Raw genomic sequence first — 23089 nt, forward strand, 5'->3', positions numbered from 1 at the left:
GCATCAATTATGCTTTCGTACTCAATGTTGCACAATCATCTACCTCTAGTTTATAGAGATTCTTCACCTGAATCCCTATCCTCTTGGTCTGACCCATGGCTATGTGTCTTAGGAACGCCTTTCCTTTACTGAAGACAACATCGTAGCCTTTGTCCTCCAACATCACGATCGATACCAAGTTCTTCTTCAGTCCAGGCACATACTTCACATCTGTCAAGGTGATAGGAGCTCCATGCTCCCTCTAAAAAGAAACTGTGCCCACTCCAGAAACACTATACCTTTCGTCTTCACCCATCTTTATGCACATCTTGAGGTCTTTCTTCTCCAATGCACTGAATAAACTTTTATCACCAGTCATGTGGAGTGAGGCTCCACTGTCAAGATACCACACACAACCCATCATCAATGACACCATGCATGTGATGAGGGTAAATTCCATTTCGAACTGAGAGGCTAATGCCTCACCTTCCAATCCTTCCGAGGATCCCTTCTTGGACTTCTTCGATGGGCAATTAGTCGCATAATGTCCCATCTCGTGACAATTAAGGCATCTCACTTTAGACATGTCACCCTTCTTCCCTCCATGAAAAGAATTTGATTTGAAATGGGAAGCCTTCCCCTTCCCTTTCCTTGCCTTACTTGCTAAGGCCAGATTTTCTTCATCATCATCCTTGGATGAAGAACCATCTCGTGTGCTCCTCTTGATCTCCTCCTGCACAAGATCCGACCACAGTAATTCCCAATCCAGTAGTTTCTCCCTTCCATTCACAGAGTCCTGGTAGCTATTCCAACTCTCTGGAAGGCCAAGGAGAGTGAGGCTCACCATATCATCATTGACAGTAGTTATTCCCACACTGCCAAGCTTATCTCTGCAGGTGGTGAGTTTGTTCAGATATGTAGAAATAGTATCACCCTTCTCCATCTTGATTCTTCAAAGCTTATCCTTGAGCGCTAATTTCCTCTGGTCGCTACTATTCTAGTAGAGGTCCTTCAATGTCTTCCACATTGAAAATGGAGTATCCTTCCCATGAAGACTCAAGATAATATGGTCTCAAACTCCCTCAAGGATAATCCATCTCACCTTCACCAAACACTTCTTCCACTCAGCCAACTCTTGTGCATTAGTTGAAGTTGGCTTTTGGATTTCTTGATCAATGAATCTCTTCAAGCCATTGTCTTCTAATACATCCTCCATTCTATCTTTCCATGCTATGTAATTCGAGCTACCTTCGATGGCATACTCGAGTCTCAAGCCATAGAATGCCAATGGCAAACCTTGAAGTATGATATGTGATCCAAAATGTATCCAAAAACCCTTAAAGTCTTCAAAATCTTCTGAAAAGATCAAAATTATCGCATAAAGAAAACCTTTAAAAAGGAAGATAACACTATCGGGAGTGAAGAACATGAAGAAAGTGAAAAGAGAGCCAAGAGATCGTGTTCCTGGTGTCCTTCTTCCTTATGTTCAAGGGACCACGGATAGAATTGGTAGGATTCTCAGGAGACATAGTATCCCGGTATCCTTCAGGCCCCTGAACACCATCCGTTCGTCTCTCAGATCGGTGAAGGATCCCATCGACCCTAAGGATATGAAAGGTGTTTATTTGATCCCTTGTTCGTGCGGGACCCCCTATATTGGGGAGACTGGTCGTTCCATTAATCAGAGGATTAGTGAGCACGCAGCGGATCTGAGGCATAGGAGATTTAAGTCTTCCGCTTTGGCTGAACATGCGGAGAAAACCAATCATCATGTTTGTATCGAAGAAGCGAGTGTTATTGCTAGGATTCCGCATTTCCATCATCGTAAATTCAGGGAAGCGCTAGAGATTGAAAAGAGACCTAGTAATCTCAATAGGGATGATGGTTGGAAAGTCAGTAGGTGTTGGGTCCCTGCCCTCTCCTCCTAGTGTTTTCCGTCCTCGTTGGTTTTTATATTGTTCTCTTTTTTATGTTATCGTCATTATTTCGCCCCTCATTATTTTTATAGGCCTCGGTGTAGCTTTTCTTCTTATATTGCTTTTCTATTTTACTATTTAACTCGCTATTTTGATTGTATTTAACTGTATACAACTCTATACACCTTTTTTCCCTTTTATTTTCTTACTTTATTTGTTTTTATTATTATTATTATTATTAGTAAAAAAAATTATTAATTTAGTTATTTTAATTTATTATTATTATTATTTTATTTATGTATTTATTTATTTATTTATACTATTATTTTTATTTTTTTCTGTTTTATCCTTATTTGGTTATTCAATTTAATTTTATTCTTTTTATTTTATTATTTCTCGTATTATTATTTTAATTCTCCTATTATTACTAATTGGTAGTTTTAATTAATTTATTATTATTTTAATATTTTTATTACTAATTAATTTATTTGTATTTCTATTCTTATATATTTTTTATTTTCATTTAGGTATTTATCCTTTACCTTTGGTCATTCAGTTGGGTTTTATTCCTTTATTTATTACTTGATTACTTTATTTTATTATTATTTTTATTATTATTAGTAAAAAAAATTTATTAATTTAGTTATTTTAATTTATTTTTATTATTATTTTATTTTATTTAGTTATTTATTTATTTATTTATCTATTTATACTATTATTCTTTCGGTTTTGTTTATCCTCATTTTATTCTTTTTATTTTTTATTATTTTTCGTACTATTTTGGTTATTATTTTAAGTCACTTAGTATTTTATTATTAATTTTTAGTTTTAATTAATTAATTTATTATTATTATTACTATTATTACTATTACTTTTTATTAATTATTTTATTTCTATTTCTATTCTTATTATTTATTTTTCATTTAGGTATTTATTCTTTACCTTTGGTCATTCAGTTGGGTTTTATTGGATTATTTTATTTTATTCTCTTTTATTATTTTTAGGGTTTATTATTATTTTTAATTACTATACTTTAATTTTTATTAATTAATTAATTAATTTATTTGTTTTGACTATTGGTCATTATTAGCGGCTGGTCAAACTAGCCGTTGGAGGCTCTACTCGGTCTATATAACATGCTACGCTAGATCTGTTCTTCAACTTGTCCTGACGATGAACCACACTGGTTGGTTCGAAACGCGTCGACAAATGTCATTCCATGTGATTTTCGCCGAAATCTTTCTCTAAATTAATATGGATCACAGAAGCCTAAACTCTATTAGTTTAAAACTACTCAACATGAGAGCTGTCGGATCTAGCCGATCAACAGTCCAGATCCGATCGGCATATCACAATCGGCGGTGACAGGTGGAAGCTATCGGCAATGACCACATGACAATTGCGATAGCGATCAACGCAAGTCAATGAGGACCGTCGATCAAGCGCGCAGATTGACGGCCCAGATTGACTCATGATATCACATCGACAGAAAATAAAGGAGCGAGGCGATATACATATGACTGCGATAGTCGAACTCGATAAAATTATGAATGATAATTAATATATTTTGAGATCCGAAAAACAGGGTTTTCCTTTGTATTTCGCATTTTCGTTAAATAAACGAAATACAAAGGATAAAGCATCGATGCGATGAAGCCAGACCCGAAAGGGTTTGTTAATGCAAATACATATTATTTCAAGTCCAATATGAGCGGGATTTTCATGTTTTAATGTATTTTTAAATATAAAAGGAAACCATGAAACAAGCGGGGTTTCGGGAGGACTGAAGGCGATAAGAGGTTTTGGTCGGGCTCCACCCAAGCCTGTACACTGGCTGCCACATGTCTAGGCCTTGGAGAGAGAAAACCACCCTTTTTGGGTGGTAAACCCCCGTACAAATGAGCCGTATGAAATGAGCCTCAGTCGTTGGATCAAGATCCCTCATATCAACGGTGGAGATGCAATAAGCGATATAAAGGCAGACCTGATAGGAATATAGTGCAGATTTATGAATATTTGAAGTCTGATGAACAGTGTTTTGGCAGATTTTTCCATGTTTTGTAGTGTTTCTCTATGTAAATAGAAAACGTCTTTTCTGGGGATTTCTAAGGCCCGATGACCCATTCCGTTACAGAACAGGTGGCCACAATCCCTGAAGGCGATTAGTAAGGATTGCTAACACTCAGAAGGGGATTTGAGTGGACAGAGGCAGGGAGCCAGAGAGCCCGAGAAGGAGAAACGGACAGACAGCACCGATTGGCTTTAAGGCCACAGAAGATAGAAGACGGAGGCAAGCAATGCTGAGACAGAGAGCAAACAGAGACAGAGAGTCAGTGAGGAGAGTCTGTGTACTCAGAAAGACTTGGGGGATCCAAGTAAAGCCTTGTTGCTTTGTATCTGTTGTGTGAGACTCAAATTGAACTCACTTTTGTAAAAACTCTGCTTCTGAAGACATAATAGAGAGGTCATAGGTTGGACCAGGAGACGTAGCCCGGGAGTGTTGGGTGAACTCCTTATTCAACTTGTTGTGTTTATGTGTGTTGTCTATTATGTTCTTTAACTTCTTCACTATCTAGGTATTTTGCAATATTATCGATCCATTGCACAAAGTAACATAGGCAGATCCATGCACATGAGTCTATAATACCTTAATAATTGTCTAAGATCTTATTTCCAAATCAAGTGGTATCAGAGCTTTAGGTTTGCTAAGGTTAGACAAGCTTGTGCTGGATTGTTGAATGCTAACTAGGTCAAAGCTCAAATTAGGAGAAGGAGAACTGGTTGAAGCTAACCCAGAAATTGGAAGAGTCAGTCATAGGAGGAAAATGGTAGAAGAAATTCCCTTGGAATCAGACTCTCAGTTCATGGATAGTTTCATGGCCATGAAAGCCATGGTGGAAGAAATGTATCGAGAATTTAAGAAAGGTCGACGTGAAAGTCATTCAACCTCCAAACAAGACAAAGGAGCAAAGGAACCTCTTCTAGATGGCCATCTAGAAGGAAAAGGGAAAGGATAAAAGCCTCCTCCATCAACCCCTCCTTCTAGCCCTGAAAATAAAAAGAAGAAAACATCTTTGATTAAACTAGATGTAAAATTTGATTTTCCAATATATGATGGAGAATTAAATGCAGAAAATCTAGATAACTAGATTAGACAGATTGATGTGTATTGTAGGGTACAGAACATCGATTCAGAAAGGAGTAAGATTCGGCTGGCCAGCCTTCGCCTTGGAGGAACTGCCCTAGTGTGGTGGGAAGTCAGGACCCAAGTTGATTTGAAGAAGCATGGTAAAATCCTTTCTACCTGGAGTGAATTTGTTTCTGCCATTAAAAAACAATTCTATCCACTAGCTTATATGCAGCAAGCAATGATGAGTTGGCAAACTCTTCACCAATTAAAGGGGCAAAGTGTACAAAGCTATACCCAGGAATTTAGAAAAAGAGCTTTATTTCTAGGCATTTCTCTAGACTCACCTGAAACTTTGTTGGAGTATATAGGTGGTCCGCATAGCTATTTGAGGCACACATTCTCATGTTTAACCCTACTTGCATAGATGAGGTATCAGTTTAGGCTACACATCTAGAGGCTAGAGGCAAGAATGTGAACCCAGAGATTGGGGGATCATCAAAACCCACTACAAGCAAGAACAAGGAAAAGAAGAAGCAAAAATGGAAAGAGAGGAAGGAAAACGTTGTACAGAAAGACAAACCTTCATGCACTCGCTGCAAGAAGGGTGGACACGATGATGAACACTGCTGGTCTTTGCATCCAGAGCTGATACTCAAGAATTTCAATGGAAATAAGAAGAAGGTTGCTGCTGCTATTTAGAAAGATTTGGGGTCAGACTCAGGTGATGAAACAATAGCCATAGCCACAGGTATAAAAGTTAAAAATTTTGAAGCATCTACTAGTAATTCTGTACAATCTATTGATAATGAAGAAAATGAGAGGAAAAGACATGAGCTTTTTCATATTAGAGTTATTTCCAAGCATCAGAAGATTGATACTTTATTTGATAGTGGTTCACAAGTAAATTTTATTTCTGAAGCAATTGTAAAGAAGTTGGGACTACTAACCACACCTCACAAAAAGCCATATCCATTAGGTTGGGTATGTGATAAAGCAAAGCTACAAGTGACTAGACAATTTAAATTTAGGTTTGCATTTGGGTCACATTCGTAGATGAGGTTGAGTTAGATATAGTTCCCTTGGATATATGTAGTATTTTTTTAGGAAGTCCTTACTTGTATGATAGAAAAGCAATTTTCTATAGAGTTGAAAATAAGTATCAACTCACAAAAGATGGAATAGAATATGTTGTAAGAGCTCATCAACTCAAAAATAACTACACTCTTATTAACTCAGGGCAGATGAAATTTTTTTACTAATGGTTGTAAAGGAAAAGACCCCTGATAAAACCAATGCATTTGAAGGCTGTGCTGCTAAACAAAAAGCTGATTTAGAAAAATTTGTTTCAGAATATGATATCCTATTTCAAGAACCTAAAGGTCCGCCACCCAAAAGGGAAATTGTACATGATATTCATTTGCAGCAAGATGATCCATTGCGTAACATCGGAATCTACAGGTTATCCGCTTTAGAGAATGCAGAGATCAAGAAGCAGGTACAAGAGCTGCTCGAAAAAGGGTTCATATTACCAAGCACATCACCATGCGGATCTCCAATCGTGTTGGTGAGAAAGAAAGATGGTTCGTGGAGGATGTGCATTGATTATAGAGCACTGAATAAAATAACGATCAAGAATCGTTATCCTCTTCCTCGCATTGATGATATATTAGATCATCTGAAAGAAGTTGTTTAATTTTCCAAGTTAGACTTGCGTAGTGGCTACCATTAGGTCAGAGTAGCAGAACAAGATGCATGGAAGACTGCTTTCGAAACAAAGCAAGTGCTGTATGAATGGCTAGTTATGCCTTTTGGCTTAAATAATGAGAGTTATGAATGATGTACTCAGGCCTTTTATTGATGATTATGTAATTGTATATTTAGATGACATTCTTTTTTCCAGTAAAACATGGGAAGAACATTTGAAGCATGTAAAGTAGACTCTAGATGTTTTGAAAAAATAAAATATCTATGTGAAGTTATCAAAATGTGAATTTGGCAAAACATCTTTAAATTATTTGGATCATATTGTAGGGGCTGGTGAATTGAAGATAGATCCCTCTAAGGTTGAAGTCATTGTAAACTGGCCTAAACCCAAATCTGCTACAGAAGTTAGAAGCTTCCTAGGAGCAGCACAATATTGGAGAAAGTTTATTGCTAACTTTTCCTTGATTGCAACTCCCTTGCATGCTTTAACAGGATTGAACAAGGTGTTTCAGTGGGGAGGAAAATAGCAGAAAGCCTTTGACACCTTGAAAGAAAAAATTAGTACAGCACCAGTACTAGCATTGCCAGATCTTCAAAGACCCTTTGAGATTGAAACAGATGCCAGTGACTATGCCATGGGAGTAGTGTTGATGCAACATGGTAAACCCATATGTTATCATTCTCAGACATTTAATTCTGCAGTAGTTAATTATCCCACATATGATAAAGAATTGTATGCATTAGTACAGAGTGTGAAAATGTGGAAACATTACTTAATGGGCAAAGAAACAGTTATACATACTGATCATCAACCACTTCAATATTTGCACTCACAAACTAAATTGCAGCAATCAAGACACTATAGGTGGATGGGTTTTCTACAACAGTTTCATCTTGTCATCAGATATAAGAGAGGCATACACAATAAAGTTGTAGATATGTTTTCCAGACCAATCATAAATGCATCTACTATACTTAAGCATAACTCAGTATTACATGAAAGCTACATTGAACAATATTCTCAAGATGTAGATTTTAAAGATGTATATGCAACTTTAAGTCATGGCAAACAAGTAGAAGAATTGGATTATCATGTTAAGGACCAACTCTTGTATCATTTGGGGAAGTTATGCATTCCTCAAACTGAAAGAGTTAACATAATCCAAGAAGCATGCACTTCTCTAATATCAATTCATTTTGGTGTGAGTAAAACAGTTGCACAGTGGCAAAGGTTCTGTTATTGGCCAAGAATGCATGAAACAATTTCTAGATATATTAAAGGGTGTACCATGTGTGCAAAAAGCAAGCCCAACAATAGAAAACTAGGCTTGTACACTCCACTTCCAATTCCTTCTCATCCTTGGGAAAGTGTTTCCATGGACTTTGTTGGGGGATTGCCAAAATCTAGAAAAGGTCATGACTATTTATATGTTATTGTGGACAGGTTCAGCAAAATGTGTATTTTAATACCTTGTAATAAGTAGATTACAGCTGAACAAACAACAAAGCTGTTCTTTCAGCATGTATGGTTTCATTTTGGGATACCCACTTCCATTGTATCTGATCAAGATTCCCGATTTGTTGGGAAGTTTTGGTCAAGTCTATGGGAATTGATGGACACTAGATTGAAGAAGAGCACAGCCTTTCATCCACAAACAGATGGCCAAACAGAGGTGGTCAACAGGACAGTGATCCAGTTACTCAGGGGCTATTGCAGCAAGCATCCCAAGCTTTGGGATGAACATTTATGTTATGTGCAACATGCTTACAACCGTGCTAAACATTCTTCTACATAAAGATCTCCTTTTGAGACTTGTTTTGGTTTTACACCAAGGTCTCCCTTGGATTTTGTCTTTAGTAAAGACATAGCAGTTGATGGACACAATGATGTGGACAAAGCAACCAAGTTCATTGAACAGATCCAAGAAATTCACTAGGCAGTGCAAGAACAGCTAGAAAGGATCCAGGCCAAGTACAAGGCAAGGCATGATAAGCATCGAATTGAGCATAGCTTCCAAGTTGGTGATCAAGTTTGGTTGTACATCAGCAAAGATAGAATGCAAGCTGAAGATAAGAAGCTGAAGCCAATAAGGTGTGGGTCTTTCAAGATACTTGATAAAATTGGTGAGAACGCTTTTCGCCTTGATTTTCCAGCTTACATGCACATCTATTCAGTAGTTAATGCAGAGAACTTGAGACTGTTTGAAACTTCGTTGGTTGAAGATCCCGAAGAGCAAAGTCAATTGCCTTCTATTGATGGTATGTTGCCTGAATATCTCAATGAGTTGCAGGAAGATACAGTTCTGGACAGGAAGGTGAGAACTACGTGCAGTGGGGATGTTGAGTACCTAAGAATTAAACTCAAAGGTTCAAAACCAAGCAGTGCAAGATGGATAGATATTGGACAAGTAAAGAAGCTGTATCCTCACTTGATTGATGCTTAAAAACCAACTTTTGGTGGTCCAAAAGATTTTTCAGTGGGAAGGTGTGATCCAAAATGGATCCAAAAACCCTCTAAAGTCTTCAAAATCTTCTGAAAAGATCAAAACTATCGCATAAAGAAAACCTTTAAAAAAGGCAGATAACACTATCAGGAGTGAAAAAAATGAAGAAATAGTGGAAAAACAAAGTATCGGTAGCTTAAAAACTACTTTGCATGACAGATCTGGCCGATCAACGGTCCAGATCCGATTGCATATCACAATCGGTAGTGACAAGTGGAGGCTATCGGTGGTGACCACATGAAAATTGTGATAGTGATCAGTGCAAGTCAACGAGGACCGTCGATCAAGCACGTAGATCGATGACCCAGATTGACTTGCGATATCACATCAACAGAATACAAAGGAGCGGGGCAATATACATATGACTGCGATAGTCAGACCTGATAAAATTATGAATGATAATTGATATATTTTGAGATTCGGAAAACAGGGTTTTCCTTTTTATTTCACGTTTTTATTAAATAAACAAAATAAAAAGGATAAAGCATCGATGCAATGAAGCCAAACCCAAAAGGGTTTGTTAATGCAAATACATATTATTTCAAGTCCGATATGAGTGGGATTTTCATGTTTTAATGTATTTTTAAATATAAAAGGAAACTACAAAACAAGCGGGGTTTCGGGAGGACAGAAGGCGGTAAGAGGTTTTGGCTAGGCTCCACCCGAGCCCGTACACTAGCTGCCATGTGTCCAGGCCCTGAAGAGAGAAAATAGTGCGGATTTATGAATATTTGAAGTCCGAGGAACAGTGTTTTGGTAGATTTTCCCGCGTTTTATAGTGTTTCTCTGTGTAAACAGAAAACACTGTTTATGGGGATTTCAAAGGCCCGATGACCCATTCCGTTATAGAATAAGTGGCCACCATCCCTGAAGGCGTTTAGTAATGATTGTAACGCTCAAAAGGGGATCTGAGTGGATAGATGTTGGGAGATAGAGAGCCCGAGAAGGAGAAATTAATAGACAGCATCAATTGGCTTTAAAGCCACAGAAGACAGGAGACAAAGGCAAGCAGTGCTGAGACAGAGAGAAAACAAAGACAGAGAGTCAATGAGGAGAGTATGTGTAGTCAGAAAGACTTGGGGGATCCAAGTAAATCCTTGTTGCTTTGTATCTGTTGTGTAAGACTCAAATTGAGCTCACTTTTGTAAAAACTCTGCTTCTGAAGACATAATAGAGAGGTCACTACTAAAGGCTAGACCAGGAGACATAGCACAGGAGTGTTGGGTGAACTCCTTATTAAACTTGTTGTTTTTATGTGTGTTGTTTATTATGTCCTTTAAGTACTTCACTGTCTATGTATTTCACAATCTTATCGATCCATTACACAAAGTAACATAGGCAAATCCATGCACATGAGTCTGTAATACCTTAGTAATTGTCTAATATCTCATTTCTAGATCAATATGAATTTAATTTTCACCTACAACCCCGAACTTCAAACTTTGAATTCTCTTCTCATTATATTGTTCACAGCTCTGATACCATGTAGAAAATCTGATGTAGGTTAACCCAATAATGCAATATAAATCAAAGCATAATACTATAACCTACTTCTACTATCAATTTGTGGAAGCTTAAAGATCAAGCTGAACAATATAACCAGAAGAAGAAGAATCAATGCACAATACACATGAAAATACTTTGGGGAAAGCCTCAGCTAAAAACCCCACTATTTGTATTATCATACAAGGTGGAAATACATAGGAATTATACAAAGCCTTAGCTCTCATAGCTAGCCAGATCTCAGTACAATCCTCATAGATGCTCACAGGAAATATTGGATTCTCTCAAGCCTTCCTCTCTGCCCTCCAAGCTCCTATTTCCTTACAATGTTCCTCTGGGATGATTCTCACCTCACCAAGTGGAACACTTCTGATCTCACGCACTGTCAGAACTGTGCAATCCTAAAGGAATGATGTCTTGACTGCATGCATGAGTTTTCTTTATAAGAAAACACATGCAACTAATAGTACATTGTCCTTGTCTTTAATCTCAACTGGGTCTTTCTCAGAATAGACATGCATGAGTTTCTGATGAGGGAATCTTCTGTTAACTGGAGTACACTAATTGAGTGCATGCATGCATCAACTGATTGTTAACTCTCTATTAGTTCCTCAAATAGTTTGGAACTAATTTAACTTGACTTAAATCATTAAACTGAGTTAACTAATTACAACTCAAATATAACTCAATCTTATCTCCTTAATTTAAGGGATAACTCTTGCATGACTTCAGAAAGACTTCTAACTTGAATTTCTCCAACTAATTAATCCAAATTGAATTAATTAATTATTTCCAAGTAGTTGTTAAGACTAAATTCGATTTTAGTTCACAATTTAATTCAAGGACAAATTAAATTGGAATGTTCTTGTTGCCACATTTCAACATTCTTTTATTATGTGGTCAAACTGAGTGCAGTATTGACATGACGAGCATGTCTAATTCAGACACTCCTGTGCGTAGTGCTTTGGTGTCCTGCAATTATAGAAAATGAGCTATCCATGACCTCTACCAGGTCCTCCTCCTTGGCCTCATCTGTGCCCCTGATATTCTTTGCGTGATCCCCCAACGCCTTAATCCGGAGGCCGAGTTTTCGCTTGCATTTGATACATAGGCATCCTCTCCATCATTAATTAGTAGCCACGGTAGTGGTGCTCATCGTGGCCCACTGATTTGTATAAATCGCAGAACAATTGTTGTGGTGTCTGCACAAACTTTTGCAGCAAATGACAATTATATGTTACGTGTTTTCCGACCACGTAACAAATAACACACCATAGCATGGGTCCCGCACTTGTTCCTGTTGGAGCTTCCTGCCTCAGCGGCATGGGTCCCCCCCGATGATATAATTCCCGAAGACAGGGAAGTGATCTTTGTCATGCCCCTGGCTCTTACACTTGAGGCACCAAACTTCTTCGTGCACCTCCAGCCTAGCCTCTTTTTCTTTTTTTAGGCTCTGCAACTCCAAGCAACAACACGAAAAAAATTGAAAAGATAGAACTTTCCAGTCACAGTGAGGGACTAGTGTGTGTAGCACTAAAAACATCAAGCAATTTAGATATAGGCAAGTAAATTGCATGGTACCAAAGATAACCTAAAAAATGAAATACAATTGGTAGTTGCTGATGATAACATGAACTAGAAAAGTGTAGAAAAATGTGTAGGTAGAAGCATGTGCCACCCATGTGGATTAGACACCTTGAGAATTTTTGGAAAGAGCATTAATTTTAATAAAGTCCAAAACTATTTCAGATCAGTGGCTATGTCAGAAAGGTTGCTGACATGACTTCCAATGTGACCAAAACCACATAACAACATTCCTAGCTAGAAATCCATATTGTGTGAAGATTGACAAAGTTATGATAGGATAAGAGTAGAATCACCAAAATTCATTGCAACTAGAGATATGCACAAGGCACGTATCACTAGTATTTCCTTCATTTCCATTCTCATTGTCTCGTATTTGCAAGAGTATGCCCGAGGTCTAAAGCACAAAACCCAGAGTAGTTCAAATATTAGAATTCGCAGCTCAAAGAGATTGGTACATAATTCAAACTATGGAGAAACAAAATGATACCATACACAATAGTTTGATATCTCTACCCATGCTAGAACATAGAGCTGCAATGATTGAAAGTGGAGCATTGGGAAGGTAGATTAACCAAGGAGAGTGGAGTAGCAATAACTGGCTAAAAAAGTGGTATAGTTCCAAGCCAAAGCCACACAACTCATAGATGATCTCATTGCAACACATATCATATCACTCAAATTCATTGCCAAGAATGTATGATTGCAACACATGCCATAGCACTCAAATTAATTACCAAGAATGTATGTTGTAAGGGTGTGTTGTAGCGGCTATAACCACCCTCGAAATTTTTTCCTTAGCTTCATTTTGGAGCCTCCCTACCAACCTTTCATAGTAGCATGTCTTGCTTCATCAAGTACAAAAGCTTCAGTGATTATCTTGCAGAATGACAGCTTGTCCATTAGAGCTTGTTGCATTCCCCTCATAGGTTGTTCCTCCAGACTTGGTCCAACTATAGGCTGAGCAGCTCCCTCAAGAAATTGTGCAATTCTGGAGGGAAACTAGCCTTCCCTCTAGAAATTGTGCGATTTTGTCTTGCAGCCTGCTGGGCTCCAGAATTGCGCAATTCTGCCAGTCAGGCTTCATCCAGAAAACTGCACAATTCCTCCCAGCACCGCTGCTCAACCCAGGAATTGTGCAATTTGGACAGCAATCAGCTGCTCAGCCTAGAAATTGCGCAAATCTCCTGGGTAGCCAACCCAGCTCCCTTCTAGAAATGCGCATTTTCTCCCAGCAGTTGAGCAGCCTCTTGCATGTGTAGTTGAGTTGACCGGTTCCCTCTGGGACTAAGCAAAACCGATTTTCATGCATGGGATGCTTCTCCCAAGGCAACATGCAAAGGCATCCCTTGATTCAGGGATCTACTTTTAGCAGTTGGAGGTTGCATGCAAGGATCATCTCGGAAACCTCCCACCAAGTGTCGCTCTTCCTAGATTTGTGGCATGCACATCACATCTTTGATTTTATCAAAACTTATGAACTAAACATTGTAGAGCTCATTCCTAACATCAACCTTGAAGCTATGACATCCCACACATCTAGGAGTCATCGGCACATTCAGCTCAGCTGTTTTTGGGTAAAATCGCTTTCCATGTCTTGTGTTGCATTTGGAACTTTTTGTGTTTCGCTTTGTATCAATGTTGTCTACTTGATTTCAGTGAGCACTTGCTATCGTTTCGACACATACTAGCTTGTACTAGCACCATTTTCATTTTCGTTAACATCTCACTATGTCGCATGCATGAAACTGTTTTTCACGAACGATCGCTGATTCGGCGACTTGCCTCACCCACATGCATGTTGTTCCATTTTTTAAATCTTTCATTCATTGTTTTCATGCATGATCATTCATTTATTCTTACACTCAGTATCGCCATGCATTCGCATTCACATTCACTTTCAGTTTCCCATCGGCGATTCTGGGAAGCGTTGGCCTAGACTCTGCCTCACCAAGATAGCATTGTGCAATCCTGAGAGGGAAGGTTTTGTCTTCCTCTTAGGAAATGCAAATTTCTACCCAGTGACTTTCCTCCAGTCTTGCATTGCACAATTCTAAGGGACAATGACTGCTCGCCCAGGAAATTGTGCAATGCAGTCATTGAGCTTGCAACCATTGCTAGATGAGATTGTGCATTGCGCAATTCTAGCAGTCAGTAGTCAAACTGGATTGTGCATTGCACAATTCCAGCAGTCAGTCAGCCTCCCAACAACCTAGACTGTGCCTTGCGCAACCTTGGCAGTCAGTCTCCCGACCTCCCGGTGGAAATTGCGCAACCCTCATGACCAGTAACACAAGTATGTTGCAAGTTAGTTCTCAAGTTTATTTTGGTTTTCGATTGACTGATTGCGAGTGTTAATCTACCTCTCAACAGTACAAGTACCATGGTTTCCAAGAGAGCATAGTCGAAGACACCATTCATGTAGAAACTTTGAATAATTTAACACATATTCAATGGATATTATCCTGATCATGTACTATTGTGGAAAACATACACAATACATAAGCTCCTCTACTTTGATCATCAATATAGCAGCATCAATAACAATAAAACATCAAGAGCATTCACACATTAACACAGTATGTATCCCGGGGAAAGCATCTCGCTAAAAACCCCAACTATCTGTATATTAATGATTGATTCATGTAACATTACACAACATAATACTTCTCACAAATATCCCAAACTCTGCGGTCGACTCCAACTTCTTCCTGGCATCCTTCGTGGGCAAATACGTGAGCAAACTCATTGGCATACTCAATCCCTTGATTGTGCAAGATCTGGTGCACAACTATAGTCACAACTAATAGCAATCTGATTCTCTACCACCTGTCCCTGTTGAACTGAACATGCACTAACATGCAACTGACTTAACTGATGTATTCATTAGTTGTATTATGAGTTAATAACTTGTGAATTAATTAATAACTAATTCACCCAACTCCTCTCTAGTCTATTTTCCAGTTAGACTAAATACAACCAGTTTAACAAAGCTAAACTGACCACCACTCCATCAACTCCACAATCAACTCCACCAAACTCAACTGATTGAGTTCTAATTGAAGTCATGCATGCAACAACTCAACTGACTCATAAGAAAAGCGTATTTCCTTCTCACAGCTGCATGTGCCACCTCTGTAGCTCAAACTGAAGTGCTCCAAGAGAATAAGATTAAGTTTATAGTCCAAATATTATTGTGAGATAATAATATTTGACTTTTCTATTTTTGACAGCCAGTCTAAAAATAGACTTTGATCACTCACACTTTCATCAAAAATAGAAGTCCATCTATTTTTTCCCAACTTGATCAATCATCCATAAACAGCAACCTGCAATCCATAGACATGATCCATATGTCTAAAAATAGACATAGTCTAAAAATAGACTTGCGCCAAAAATATTTGCGGGCCCACTTAGTGAAGGTGACTCTTTTCACTAAGCTCCATCATCTTGTTGCAATCTCAACACTCCCTCTCGACAAGATATGGGTTATCAGCAACCCCTATCCTGCCTCGGTGGTACTCGAATTTTCTCCTAGTGAGAGCCTTCGTTAGAATATCAGCATCCTGATCCTCCGTTGGAATGTACGAAAGTAACATGATCCTCCGCTGCACACAATCTCTGATATGATGGTACCTGATGTGCTTGGACCCGAAAAACCCAACCAAGATCATCCTCATCCACACAGATCTCTGCTTCCTGCTGTACCAAGAAACTACTGTCGATATGATACTGAAGACCCCTCCTGATGTGCTTTTTCTATCCGTTGGGCTCCCTGCCCAATCTGCATCCGTGAAGCCACATAGCTTCACCTCATCCTCCTTTCTGTACCACAAACCATATCCCGATGTTCCTCTCAAGTAGCGCAATACATGCTTGCCCGCCTTCCAGAAGAGCTTGGTAGGCTTAACCATAGCTTGTGAAAGTTGGTTAACTGCATAGCATATATCAGGTCGTGTATTGACCAAATACATCAGAGACCCCACTAACTGTCGATAAACAGTGGCATCCACTTCTTCTCCCGAAGTGGCATCCTCCTTCCTCCAACCTCCAGGAAGAGGAGTATCAACATGCTTGCAGCCATGCATGTTGAACTTCTCCAGTATCTCCCGAGCATACTTGCCCTGAGAAACAAACAGTCCACCACTGCGCTGCCATATTTCCAATCCCAGGAAATAGTGAAGGAGGCCCAAATCCTTCATCTCAAACTCTGTAGCAAGATCCTTCTTGCATGACAGTCAACAACTCATCACCCGTTAGAATCAAATCATCAACATACAGTACAATGATAAGCAACTTACCCTCCACCACAACCTGGTATAGGTTCGGATCCGCCTCGCTCTTGGAGAATCCAAGTCCTGTGAAATAGCTGTCTATCCGTGTGTACCAAGCACGTGGTTCTTGCTTCAACCCATACAGCGCTCTCTTGAGCCTGCACACATGCGACTCGCTGCTGAAGACTTCAAAGCCTTCGGGTTGCTCAATGTACACCTCCTCCTCAATGACTCCGTTGAGGAACGCAGTCTTCACATCCATCTGATGAATGTGCCATCCCATCTGTGCTGAGAGAGCAAGAATCGTCCGTATGGAAGAATACCTTGCGACAGGTGCAAAGGTCTCCTCATAATCGATCCCCTCAATCTGTGAAAAGCCTCGGGCAACAAATCTTGCCTTGTACTTCTCCACACTCCCGTCAGCTACCTGCTTAACTTTGTAGATCCATCTCGAACCCACCACTGATTTCCCTTCCAGTCTAGGAACAATCTCCCATGCACTGTTTCTGACAATAGAATCATACTCTTCCACCATGGCGTCTACCCATGCGGGATCCTCCACAGCTTCCTCGAAAGAGGATGCCTCAGTCACAACACACTTGCTCATAAGAGCCATGTATCCAGTGTACCGATCAGGTGACTGTCTCTGCCTGCGTTGGGATGTAGGTGGTCCTACAACTTTCTCTGCATCTTGAGCCAGTCGCTCAGCTTCTGTCAAGCGCTTTCGCCCTCTGATGGTTGGTGCTGCATGAGTGGTCTCTTCCACTCCATGAACCTCGTCCTGTGGCTGATCCACGTCCTGAAGCTCATCCTTAGGAACTAATAGCTCCTCATCTGCATGCAAGTGTAGCTCCCTCTCAAGCGAACACTTCATGGCTTTCTCCTCCTGAAATTTTATATCCCGTCGCACAACAATTTTACCACTGTCTGGCAAATACACAAGATAGTTGTGGGGCGTATCAGTGTACCCCACAAATATCCCAACCTCTGCAGTCGGCTCCAACTTCTTCCTGGCATCCTTCGTCACATGCATGTAAACGTTAGCACCAAAAATCCTCAAATGAGAAAGATCAGGCTTCTTACCAAAATAAGTTTCCTCAGGTGTACTCATGCCAAGTATCCTATGAGGACAACGGTTCTGCACATAAACTGTTGTATTGCATGCTTCCGCCCACAAGTGAAGGGGTAGGCCCTGATCATGCAACATTGCCCGTGCAGCACCCACAATCATTCTGTTCTTCCGCTCAGCTACCCCATTCTGCTGTGGGTTATGGGGAGCTATGAGCTCTCTACGAATCCCTTCTGTCTTGCAGAAATCCTTGAACTCGTCTGAGATGTATTCACCACCATTATCGCTCCTAAGAGCCTTCACCTTCTTCCCCGACTCCTTCTCGACCAGTGCTTTGAATTCATAGAACTTTGAATATGTCTCGCTCTTCTTCTGCATGAAGAAGATCTAGCACTTACGAGAGAAATCATCAACAAAAATCACATAATACATGTGTTTTGCTGTCGAAGCAACTGAGAAAGGTCCACACACGTCTGTGTGAATTCTCTCAAGGATCATCGTGGCGCGACTATCCTTCTCGTGAAAGGTGGCTTTCACAAACTTCCCCAAAGTACACCCCTTGCACTGATCTGACTGCGCAAGTGTGCCTTTAGGAAGCCCTGTAGTGATCTGCTGCAGTATCTTCAAGGCTCCATGGTGAAGGTGACCCAATCTCCTGTGCCACAACTCGCCATCATCCCAGCTCACCAATCCTTCTGCCTTTCCTGCCATTGTTGCGCATCCATCTACATGCAACTGATAAAGGTTCCTCACTCGAACCCCTATCTTCCGGGTCTCACCAGTTGTCTTGCTGCGCAGGAAGGCCTTTCCCTCGCTGAAAACAACATCATAGCCCTTGTCTTCTAACATCGCCACTGAGATGAGATTCTTCTTCAATCCTGGAACATGCATGACTTCCTTCAATACAAAGGGTTTACCAGACTCCCTCTCAAAGGAAATGGTACCGATACCGGTCGCATTGTATCTACCATCATTGCCCATCTCGATGTGCACTCCAAGATCTTTGTCCTCCAGATCAGAGAACAAATCTCTATCTCCCGTCATGTGAAAAGACGCACCACTGTCCAAGAACCACACTGATCCCATCACACTTGAAACCAAGCATGCGATCAATGAAAAATCAAGCTCAAACTGAGAAGCTAAGGCCTCTCCCCCTGTAGATCCAGCAGCTTGCCTGTTCTTCTTCTTCTACAGACAATTTGTGGCATAGTGTCCGTGCTAGTGACAGTGAAAAAACTTCACCTTGGACATGTCCTGCTTCTTGCCTTTCGCACCAAACTGAGAAGCTTTCTTGCTCTTCCCTTTCTTTGCTTTGGCAGCCAAAGCACAATTCTCTTCATCAGATACCTTTGATGAAGATCCATTCTCACCTTTATTGTTACTGAGTTTATCCTTGAGCGCCAGGTCGCTCTTGCTTTGGAATAACATTTGCAATCCGTTGAAAGACATTTCAACAACACTGATGCAAATTCGATTTCCACCAGCTCCAAACTCAACCGCCTTCGATCTAGAATTCGTGAGAACACAATATTTCTCGTACAGAGATTGACTGTATGGGCATTCACCGGATATCTCACCTTCCAAAGGAAGGATGAATCCAGAGGCTACCTGACCTGATTACAGACTCTGCCTGAAGAAATAGAATGTAAACACTTCCTGAATAGTAGATCTGATGATCAACAGCTCTGATACCATGTAGAAACTTTTTCTACAATTATCTAGCTCGCTCTGATACCATGTAGAAACTTTGAATAATTTAACACATATTCAATGGAGATTATCATGATCATGTACTATTGCGGAAAACATACACAATACATAAGCTCCTCTACGTTGATCATCAATATAGCAGCATCAATAACAATAAAACATCAAGAGCATTCACACATTAACACAGTATGTATCCCGGGGAAAGCATCTCGCTAAAAACCCCAACTATCTGTATATTAATGATTGAGTCATGTAACATTACACAGCATAATACTTCTCACAAGTATCTCCACCTCTGTTACACACAATACAGCTCAGATCTGATCTCCAAATCTCTTCCACTGCTTGCCTGCCTCCACTGCTCAATACCTGCTCAAGAACTTATGAGAATGGCTCACCAAACTCGTTTTTCACCTGCAAAATAGTCACTCACACTTTGTTGGACGTGAGCACAAGCTATAATGTGGGAAAATACGTGAGCAAACTCATTGGCATACTCAATCCCTTGATTGTGAAAGATCTGGTGCACAACTATAGTCACAACTGATAGCAATCTGATTCTCTACCACCTGTCCCTGTTGAAATGAACATGCACTGACATGCAACTGAGTTAACTGATGTATTCATTAGTTGTATTATGAGTTAATAACTTGTGAATTAATTAATAACTAATTCACCCAACTCATATCTAGTCTATTTGCCAGTTAGACTAAATACAACCAGTTTAACAAAGCTAAACTGAACACAACTCCATCAACTCTACAATCAACTCCACCAAACTCAACTGATTGAGTTCTAACTGAAGTCATGCATGCAACAACTCAACTGACTCATAAGAAAAGCGTATTTCCTTCTCACAGCTGCATGTGCCACCTCTGTAGCTCAAACTGAAGTGCTCCAAGAGAATAAGATTAAGTTTATAGTCCAAATATTATTGTGAGATAATAATATTTGACTTTTCTATTTTTGACAGCCAGTCTAAAAATAGACTTTGATCACTCACACTGTGATCACTCACACTTTCATCAAAAATAGAAGTCCATCTATTTTTTCCCAGCTTGATCAATCATCCATAAACAGCAACCTGTAATCCATAGACATGATCCATATGTCTAAAAATAGACATAGTCTAAAAATAGACTTGCGCCAAAAATAGCCTGCGGGCCCACTTAGTGAAGGCGACTCTTTTCACTAAGCTCCATCATCTTGTTGCAATCTCAACAATTCAGAGCACACTTGGGGATGCAGTTGATCATTGTTGGTAGATAAGGACATCAAGATATGACGACAGCAACATCACAGTGAGCATCATCATGAACAACAATTGAAGGCAACATACCAGACGCAACAAATGCAAGAGGAAGGTTGTTGACAACACAGAGGTGGAACAAAGTTGCAAGATCAATCAAATCCACTTGTGGTGAAAGCAACTTTGGAAACTCAGGCTATGAGGTGACGACGTGACATGAAGATCATGCAAAGGCATAGAACGGAACAGAGAAGGAGTTGCATGTGCTCAAGCAACAACTCAAGGAAGAACAGGAGCTGCATAGACAAGAGAATGAGTTGCATCAGTTGCAGGTAAAGCAGCGGGCGCAACATGCACTCACAGATGAAACTGCGCCTGTACAAGTTAAAGATCCATCCCAGCAACTGGCATGGAGCAGACATGGTGAGCAGTGTTGTTAATTTCATGCAAGGGAACACAACAGCATTCATGTCATCATGCGCACGCATGCGATCCCACCCATTCAACACACTCACCGAGGAAAAGAAAAGAAGCAAGTCCAACTGGAGTGGAACATGTAGTTGACAATTGATGCGCATGACCACCAGCACACATTGGAAGATCAACACGGAAACTATGCATTAGTGTGTTGCCGGTTCGACTGAACCCAAGAATACCATGCGCATTTTAGTAGATGAGTTGTATGGAGGAGCCACACAAATGCATCCAGATGCAATGGAGGCAAGAGTTCGCTTCAACAAGATGTCACCATGGAGCGCATGCACACCATCATGGATGACCAAGCTTGGTATCAGCTCACCACCTTCACCATCACAAGCATGTCAAAGAGTTAGTCTCACCATAATGGACCAAGTGTCTATGATGTCTTGCATGGATTGCTCAAGCCATTTTGTCTCACATGGGTACATGTGCATTGTAATGTAATGTCTTGTCAAGTGGAAGTTCAAGTGTTGATAGTTGGATGTAACAGCCATAGGGTAGATGAAGAGTCATGAGGGTAAATGAACTGTCACAAAGGGGAATGGCAAGGGTCACCCCACCCTTTGCTATAAATAGAACCTCATAACTCATTATAAAGGTTTTTGGTCAGCTAAGCTTCTGATAGGACTATCTTAGAGAGAGCTTGGATAGTATTGTAATGAGCCTTTGGTTCTCCATTGCACAGAGCTAGTACATTTCTTTGGAGGAGCAGGCGATTGTGGCTATAACGTTCCGCTATCAGAACTAGTGGTTGAACATGGATGTATTATATGAATGGAACTTACACTTATTAATATAACAAGAGCCAACACGTTTCATGCTTATGTTGTATTGTATTCTATGCTATCTGGTTTTGTTATGAAACCAGCTCAAGAAAAGATAGAAAAGATAAATCCACGCCTTAGAATTCAGCCTCTTCGAGGGGGCAACCTCCTTTACATTACATAAATGAACAATTCTTGGATGATACAAATGACAAAACCTCCTTTCTATATATAGGAGTCTAAGGAGTCACAATATAATCCAGTCGACCTAACAATAATAATATAAAGCCACAAAAATAACAATAGAGGGATTCTATGGGGCACAGAAATAACAATATGGGGGTAATAGGGGCAGAACAATATAAATAGGGGGTATAACTACAATAGTAATGGGGTAATCACTAGTATTATAGGGACCCAACATGCCCCTCTCCTTCAAAAAAGTGTTGTCCTCAACGCTTGAGCAGTTCTGGATACTTCTGCATAAAATTCTCATCCTCCCATGTGGAATCTTCAACGGATAAGTTCTTCCACTTGATAAGATACTCTGAAATTGATCGATTTCGTAGCTTTCGAGTTCTTGTTTCTGTGATTGCTTCCGGTTCCAATATAATTTTTCCTTCCTCGTCAAGTTCTGGCAATATTGTTTGAATTGGGAGCTTGTCACCTATAACCTTCTTTAAACATGAAACATGGAAAACTGGGTGCAATCGAGAAGCTGCAGGAAGCTCCAATTTGTATGCCATAGTACCAATCTTTTCCAACACCTTGTACGGACCATAATACTTTGGTGATAATTTATTATCCTTCTTAGCTTGCTTTAGGGACATTTGCTTATATGGTTGTAGCCGTAGGAATACCCAATCACCTACATCAAAACTTCTTTCACTGCGATGTTGATCTGCCTGTTGTTTCATTCTATTTTGTGCCAACACGAGGTTATCCTTTAAGAGTTGGAGGACTTGTTGTTGATGTTCGATGTGATGTTCCACTGCCTGAACCTTAGAATTTTCTCTTAAATATGATGTGATGGATGGTGGTTGATACCCATAAAGTGCCATAAATGGGGTCATTTTTGTTTCTGTATGGAAGGAAGTGTTATACCACCATTCAGCTAGAGGCAACCATTTGACCCATTGTGTCTGTTTATCAGATACAAAGCAACGAAGATATCCTTCCAAACATTTTTTTACTATCTCAGTTTGCCCATCAGATTGAGGATG

This window comes from Pinus tabuliformis, chromosome 8, assembly GCF_031772625.1.
Source record: "Pinus tabuliformis cultivar Carrire ecotype Pingquan chromosome 8, CPIR1, whole genome shotgun sequence".
NCBI classification, from domain to species: Eukaryota; Viridiplantae; Streptophyta; class Pinopsida; order Pinales; family Pinaceae; genus Pinus; species Pinus tabuliformis.